This window comes from Corylus avellana, unplaced genomic scaffold (assembly GCF_965113065.1).
Source record: "Corylus avellana unplaced genomic scaffold, dhCorAvel1.hap1.2 HAP1_SCAFFOLD_32, whole genome shotgun sequence".
Classification (NCBI taxonomy): domain Eukaryota; kingdom Viridiplantae; phylum Streptophyta; class Magnoliopsida; order Fagales; family Betulaceae; genus Corylus; species Corylus avellana.
This window is the reverse complement of record NW_028290483.1, coordinates 105,001-113,429: the sequence shown is the minus strand read 5'-3', so window position 1 is coordinate 113,429 and position 8,429 is coordinate 105,001. Positions and strand designations below refer to the sequence as shown.

General features: G+C 46.6%; 1 non-coding gene across 1 annotated transcript; it reads right to left on the bottom strand.

The window, feature by feature from the left end:
* Positions 1-7,936: 7,936 nt before the first annotated feature.
* Positions 7,937-8,009, bottom strand: TRNAK-UUU (transfer RNA lysine (anticodon UUU)). The gene has a single exon. It is a non-coding gene; the product is annotated as a tRNA-Lys (tRNA).
* Positions 8,010-8,429: the final 420 nt, after the last annotated feature.

Genomic DNA, 8,429 nt, shown 5'->3' with positions numbered 1-8,429 from the left:
GAGGAGTTTATGAACGTTACCAGCGGATCCGAGCCTTACCTTATATTGGAGAGTTGACCCTCTTGGCTGGGCCTATTCGCTTTAACACCGGGCTTGTCTTGCTTGATTGATTGGCTTACCCTCGTGTGTCGTGCCATATTCGCTATTGGCTTATAGTTGTTTAGTTATTCTTCTATTTGTTAAACCAACGTACGTACTAGCTTGAACACCGTGCCCCTTTCTCTAATAATAAGGCAAGCAAAACATGTTGCATCCCCAAAAGCTTCTCCTTCTTTTGCACCTTTGGGTCATAGAAGACAGCTCCTTATTCTTCTTGCTTATGGGATTAAAAGATCTCTTATTCACCGCTCGGGCTTCAGGACTCGACAGACACAGGTCACTGATGTGTGGGCAGTTATTATTTCTTTTGCCAGTGATGAGATTCTCGCAAAGCCGCCTTACTAACCCTTCTATCCGGCATACCAACAACTTTTCACAAAAGCCCGATAAATTTACTTCAAAGATCAAAGAAAACCAGAGATGGCATTTCGAGAGAAAGCTGTGGATTGAGGGTTGCTTGACCCGCTAGACCAGCGCGCCAGCCAGGTTCAAATTCAAATGAAAGATCTTCAAAAGTCTCAAATGAAAGCCAGGTTCGTTCAACAGCATGGGCAGATGCTTCGGGCCAAGCAGACTGATGAAGATGAAGTGGTGGTCATTCTAGAACTAGAGATGCTCTCTCAATCTTTGGAAAGCTTTCTCCTCTCGGAAGTAGCTTTCTCGATACCAATAGGGGGGCAGGTTTGGAACCCTCTTTATGTGAGCCTCAGGAGATAGTGAAGCCGTAAATTTTTGGTCTCATGGGCCAAGAAGCAGTTTCGCCATTTCAAATGAGACATTGGTTCCAGGACTCTTCTTAGTGGACTATTGTCCGCTTTGACCGCGAACAGCTGATCTTGGCCAGTCTTGAATTGTGACTCGACGGGGCCGTTTGGGAGATCTCGGTTGCCTTTCATTGGTATCTGAATGGAGGCGGTCTTCAACTGTGATCCTATACTCTTTTGCTCTTGCAAGTGCTGCATCCGAACCGAAGGATACACGGGGCTCTAGAGGACGAGCAATGGGAATTCATTCTCTACTTTCGACTTCCTTTCTCTCGCCGATAGGGCAAGCGCTACACTCTGCACTGCGCATACTTGGATACCAGCTCTGTTTGAAGAGTTCCTTGAGTGAGCCTTCTTCACACCGACTTCCTTTGGTGCCCCTCCTGAGACCAAGCCCTTTCCTGCCTGCAATGCTTGCTGATCGACGAGCGCCTTTGTCCTGTCTCCTTATCCTCTTTCCCGCTATGACGTCAGTCACTCCCCGAAACCAGACAGACCCTAACGGCTTCTTTGCTAACTCGCCCTATAGTAAGTATAAATAAGGAGAGGAAGCTGTGTTTTGGATGACTTTTCCACTCAGATAGATAACTGATCTGATCTTTATGCTCTTCCTGGTCTTGGACTATCAACTACCTACCGCTGCTTCAATCAGTGACAGTGTACCCTGTCTTTGTCGATGTCCGAAAATGTAGCCTTTTGTAACCCTCACCGTCATCATAGCTCCCACACGTAGTAGGGGGCTCTATCTAGACTACTGGACGAGCAAGCCCAGTCTCCCTTTTTTTTCTATTTGGGACTGTGCTTGATTCCGAATTGCAAGAAGTACCTGAGCTCTCCTTCCGTCTCGCAATCATCAGTGGTTGATGGATCACTCGAGCACCTATCTTGACCACATAGAGGTCACCCTCCATAAAGATGCCAAGGTCAAATCGTCAATCGGGTCAATGTCCGTTGGAATGGGAATGGTACAGGTATGTACTTTCAGAAAATGAAGAAGCTCGCCCCATAGATGACTTCCCTCTGCCAATACGAGTCCAGAACCCTCTTCTTTTGGAGGCAGATTTGCGCTCACCTTCTCTAATGGAAAGCATACCTAGTAGGGTCCTTTTCTGATGAATGACTTGCTGCCGAATCAGGCTCTCTCTTTGAACTGTACTCTCTGGATCAAAGCAATCGTATCCTTCTTCCCTCCCACAGTTCCTCTCTTCTTTGACCTAAACAAGTTCGCTGTATAAGAGAATCTCAATAAAAAGAGGTTATAGGAGGTTATAGGCGGGTGGGAAGAATAAGGTCTGGCCAATCAGGAATAAATATAGGTCCTCTAATGAATCCCCCAGAGAAGGATAGGGGAATACCTTGACTCTCTTCGCACTAACGTTAAGAGCAAATGAAAGCTTTTTCAGTACTTCTTCGGTCAGAGAGATGCCCGAACGATATAGATAGGGTTGAAGCCTTCAGCACTAGGGGTTCTATTCCTTTATCCCTAGTGATTCTCCGGGATTTCCGCTCTATCCCTCGGCTCTCTCTTACGGAAGAGCCTTCCAACTCATGTTATGGTCTAGATCCCCAAATATGACTCGACCATTAATTATCGCCTATCCGGATCAGTTAGGGAGAGATATGCCCTCTATAGAGTTTCACATAGCCTTTGGGAAGTCTCGGAGCGGAGGTCAAGACCTTCTCCGATAATCGATAGGCGAGGCGGATTGATTCTTCTCGTCCCGGCCCTAATAGCTGTTTTAGTATACGATGAGTTGGGTGAGGGAGAGGACGACTATTGATGCCTTGAACTCGACTCCTCTAGAGAGTCCTCCTTCCAAGGGGCTATGCTCTGTCCTAACCATTCCTTGCAAAAAGAAAGCCTTTAAAAGCAGTACAGTAAGTAATAGCGGATTTTTTCAAATGCCGGAAAAAGAGTGAAATACCTTTTACTCCTCCTCCCTAGAGGGGATAGAAGACTGGAAGGGATACCTTTTCCTCGGATTATTAGTGGAAAATTTACCAGACAGCTCAACCGTTGACCAGCCAACCGGCAAATACATTTATACAGAAAGACCAAGCTGGTGTGCCACACCTCCAACTCCAACTACTACAGGAAAGATTCCACCTCCCTCTCATGAATAAATTTGATGGATCGTACCTTAGCACAAGCGCTAAGCGATAATAATACCTTCCTATTTTGGAAGTTGGAACTCCCGCCAACCGGTGACTCTGGTTTACCATTATGTATGATTATTTCCCGTTATTTCCTCCTCCCTATTATTTGATTAGTGATTAGCTACTACTTCAACCTCTAATTAGTATGTTGTTCTTACTATTCCGTATTCGTATTATGTTGGTACTTTTTCCAATGCTATTTAGTATTCTGCTTATTCATGTGCATGTGTTATCCCTAAATCTCCATCAAACAAAGTAGAAATCCTCAAAAACTGCCCATTCTGAACGTTTTCCTTATGTCGCAGCAACCAGCTAGCTAGAACTAGAAGAAGAAGAAGGCGAGCTACCAGATGAGCTAACCAGCATACGAGATATGTTGAATAGAAGGAATGAAACCGACGTACCGTATTGACCGGCGGGTATATTTATTAATGAAAGAACTAAACCACCGCCCGCGGCTGCTCCTGCTCCTGCTCCTCCAACGCCAACGGCTACTGATTGTGTCAGCCATTCCTTTATTATTGCTATTGATATAGTGGAATTCATTCCAGTCATTCCCTCCTACACCCTATAATTCGTGTAATTAATAATTTGACTTCAGGGTGGTAACTCATTTACTTCCAACAATGGGATTTACTTCTTCTATTGGAATTGGAACTGAAACTCTTGGTTGCCCCAGCTTCCTCATATTCAACCAAGACCCTAACATTAGGAAGACTGAAACTTAAATTACAGGATTTCCAGAAACAGCTCCCGCGTCTCCTCCTCCGTATGCTACTTCTTAATTGTAAAAAAAGAAAAGTCATTTGTGCACCTCCCCTCAATGGGCTCCTCTCTTGTGTACTCCCTCTCTTTCTCCGTATCCGAATCTCTCGTAAACCGAAAGGGGATGGGAACTTCGACTATGAGGAGTTGCCGGCTTAACCGACGTCTTATCCCCCCTACTGATTTTGGAAAAGAGATACGGCACGCAAGAGAGACGGATTGCTATCTTCCGGTCCACCAAGAATCTCGTATGTACTGTAATCAAGCTAGACTAGTTGGTTGGTACAGGACTCACGCTAGACAGGTTGCTATTGTTTCCTACTTCGGGTTATTGGCGAGTCCGCGCGATCTTCACCATCGGCCAGTCCTCGATTTCTCTACTTGAGTCACGACTGAGCCAATTTATTGATCTTTGTGGTCGCGAACGATCTGTCCCGAGTAAGTTATTTATAACTTATTTATAGAGGCTATTTTTATAAGGATGTGGGGAGTCGGGGGAAAGTCTACCACACGGAGAAGAAGCTCCAATTCTCGCCTAAGCATGGGAGCTCAGTTGTGCCTATATCTTAGCCTTCGAGCTGAACACTTCATCGAGCGGCGAAAGGGCCATTGCAGTTACGCAGGCCTTCGAGGAAGGTCTTTGTTTTGCTGCTTGTTGTCGCAGCTAGGTCTCTACCGGCTCTATTCGTTAGGGATTCTCGCCTTTTCGAATGAAGATTTGTCCAAATCTCCCAGGCACGAGACCTGCTCTTCCATTTCGGTCAGAAAGGCGCAAACAGCCGTCAAGGCGACGAGAGAGACCGCCTTGCCCGATCATTCCATTACATACTTCTCCAACCCTACTCTTCGGGGGATCCATGTGAAGCAGACCGGCAACCAGAGATTCCCAACGAACGGGAATAAATAGGGTTTTATGCAAGGCAAGCAGTAGTCACTCCTGCAGTAACTCCTTCCTTTCCTGTCTCTAACTCAAGTAGTAGCAAGTACTCAAGCAAGCGAGTGAAGTGACCAGGCAAGAAAACGGATGCAGCAGTAGTTTTCTTGCTCTTTATTAATAAAAGAGTTTGATTGCTGTAAGAGAAGAAGGATTTTTGAAGCAGTCCCCTCCTACGGTTTGATGATTGCTTCAATCAAGAATGGGTTATGCATTCAATCATCGTGCCCTTCCCCAACCTAGTAAAGCGAGGGAACTTATTAATTATATGGTCACCGCTACGAGATCGCCCGGTAAAGACATAAAAAATCACCCACGAATGGTGTCGAAATGGCGATTGAAGCGTCGGAAATAGCCAATGCGCTCATATCTCAAATTGTACGGAACCCACTACCACTACCTTTTCGATAACAAAGCCCTCGACCAAGGGATTAACCCGAAATGAGTGATTCATGCCGCTGGCTGCCCACCTCTTTCGAGCCCAAGTCAAGCAAAGGGCCTCTCCGCCGCTTGTCAAAATTGGACGTTTTGCGTTCTTTTGATCTGTCGGCGGCAACGGATCGTTTTCCGCTGTCGTTTCAGGGAGTTAAAATACAAGGGCTGTTCCATTTAGAGACAGCCTTTGCTTGGGTGTTCTCGGGGCTTGGAACGAATGCCTTTCTAGCCCCCCGCGAACCAGGGGAGCCGCCTATGTTTGTCCGACTTTCTACAGGACACAGCCTCTAGGGTACCTCTCGTCTCGGCCTTTGTTCGCTCTATCACATCACTTTGTGGTGTGGTATTGTGCTGACAAGGTATACCCAGGAAAGAAGTTTAGTAAATACGCACTTCTCGGTGACGATATCGTCATCGGAGACGCCGCGGTTGCGGACGTTTATAAGGATGTCATCAATCGCTTGGGGGTGATCAAAACCGAAGTCTTTGCTCTCTGATAGAGGCGGTCTTGAGTTCGCGAAGAAATTCTGAATTCACGGTCGTGAGCTATCCCCGATTAGTGTCAAAATGATACGATCGGCGAGGCATGCGATTGCATGGATGCCGGTGTTTCGAAATCTTGGACTGACGTCTCTGCAGCTCTCTATGAGAGTTCGTGAAGCTGGTTTTCGTAGATATTCTGCAAAACCAGAGCACGTGAGTCCTCATTATAATAGACACTGGTATCGCCACATCCTTGTGGCGTTCTCTCCCGGTGGTATCCTACCACTCCCATTTCAGGTTTGGTTAGGGTTCCCAGATGGAATATTAATCACTTGTTATCATATGGGTATGGTGCGAGACATGCTTGTGTCTTCGTGTTCTCCGGATTGGGGTCATGTGGAGCGCTTTGCCACTGATCCCGATTTGAAGCTCGATGAGGACACCGGCTTGCTGACAGAAAAGCTTTTTCTCGGGTTAAAGCCTGTTTTGTTTGGCTTATTGCGCGTGGTGGTACAGGGCGAGAGTTGACTTCTCAATCCCCGTTGAGAGTTTCCTTGATCCTCCGGCCGTGTGTTTTAGGCCGGATCGGAAAGACCAATTATCAAAGTTTCATAAATATGGTTTGATGTTCCGGTGCTATGACCTCGTCCGCCAGAAAGTCTCTCCGATTCCTTTCGGAGAGAAAGCGGTCAGGTTGACTTTCGACGTCGTGTCATCTCGTATTTGGTCTAGATCTTATCAATGGTTAGATAAGATTGAAATAAAACCCTGGAAGAGTGCTGTGGTCTTGCTATGGCTCTGGCGCCGAAAGGCCTCTCGAGTCCTCTGGTAGGATACAGTAATAAGACTGTAAGCGCATCTGAGCGCCTTTTTCCCGCGACAATATATGGACACTAAGGTTAGTGCCATAGGGCGAAGCGGGACATGTTCGACCTCACGTCTAACCAGCGTCAGGTCGAACGAGCCCCCTAGTTCTTGTTTGAAGACCAGAACATTAGCAACATGGATTAGGATGACTCTTCGGAATACTAAGCCCCGCAGGAATACTAGCAAATCCAATGTGACATGTATTAGAGGGCAAGGGCTATCTTTACTCTTTAGCCTGAGAGGGAGAAGGCTTCCCGCGTAGGCAGATTAGCAATCCCTAGTCTTCCATAAATAGTATTGGACTTATCTTTCCTCCTCCTCGAAGATGATGGATCCGGGGAGGGGGGAAAGATGAGGCTATCTGGTAGATAAAGACAGATCAACATGTCCTTGCTTCGAATATCAGATAAGAAGAGATTCTGACGTCTGAGATTGCGTGCCTTGCCCGGTCAGTTGATAGGGAAGCAAGAAGAAACTAGTTAGACCGGAGCTTACCGAAAGGCGAGTTTCCATCCATAAGCATTCGCAGGTACCTCGAGGGACAAAGCACGGAATGAAAGATTCTTCATCTGCGGCAATGTTAATTGGCCGATGGATTCCGAGTGACTAACTTACTTGACAGAAGACTGATCAGCTGACTTTGAAAATGGCTTGAGAGAGCAAGAAAACGCCCTATTTTTATTAGTAAAGAGCAAGAAACCTATTTTTATAAGTAAAGAGCAAGAAAACGGATGCGCGTTAGCGCAACGGCTTTCGCGCTAGCGCGCTCGGCCCTTGCTTGTTGGGTTCCAAACCTCTTCCTGTGCCTGAGTGATGGCTTTCCAGAGGAGATTGCTTTCAAGACCAGAGGCGCAGATGATAGTTTCAAGGACATGGGGAGAGGATCCCGATTAAAAAAAAATCACCTCTAGGAGGCACCCGCCGCCGCCTATGACAAAAGGAGACCTTTCCTCTCCCGGAGGGAAAACAAACAGGTACGAAAGAAAGAAAGAAGCCTGTTCAAAGTCGGAATAGGGGTAGTTCCTCTGTTGACTCAGGAAAGCGGGTCAGTTGATTGGCAAGCCGATTGACAGGGCCCCGAAGCAAGGTATGATGGGTGCCAGCAACTTTCACTTGTTAGGAGTAGGGGCTGAAAAGAGCTCTTCGTATAGGTTGGGTTTGCTGGGTTTTGATGCTTACCCTATTATTAGAGAAAGGGGAAGGTTTGATAAAGGAGCTTTTAAGCCCTTTTGCTGAATTGTTGGTCCGCAGCCCCGCCCTATAGAATGAATAAGGAGAGGCCTATTGATGACCGAGCCATTCTTATACTACTCCTTACCTCAACCCCCCTTGTCACTTAAAGGGCGAAGTCGCTGAAGCGAGTCTAAAGGCCAAAGAGTGATCTTTGAACGCTACTACGCATCCTTACTAATAGTATAGTGTAAGGTAGGTTTGGGTATAGCAGGACTTGAACCTGCGACCATTAGGTTAAAAGCCCAATGCTCTACCAACTGAGCTATACACCCCAAAAAAAGATATAGTAGTAAATAAGGATTGGTGCGGAAAAGAAAAGAGGGTGGGGTTGGGTCTGGCCTTCTTCTCATCATATTAAAGGGGCGCAGCTCTGTATGAGGCTCCTACTGCAGAGCAAGCGAAGAAAACGTAAGGGCGCGCGTTAGCTAGGCCGTTTTCAATAAGGAGTGCTAACGCGCCCCTTATTGAAAACTCAAGGAAAGCCTTGATCGATATGAGAAACATGCGCTCAAGCACCCAACCTATACTTTGGGCTTGGGCTCGAAAGCCGGCCTTACTCAACAAGCACCTTTCTTAGTAAGGTTGCTTGTTTCCACTCATTGAAGATTCTATCTACAAAAGAAGGTCAACGGGGGATACTAAAGTTGCTCTCACTGGCACCATCTACGAGAAGGTGGGGTCGTCTTTCTTTC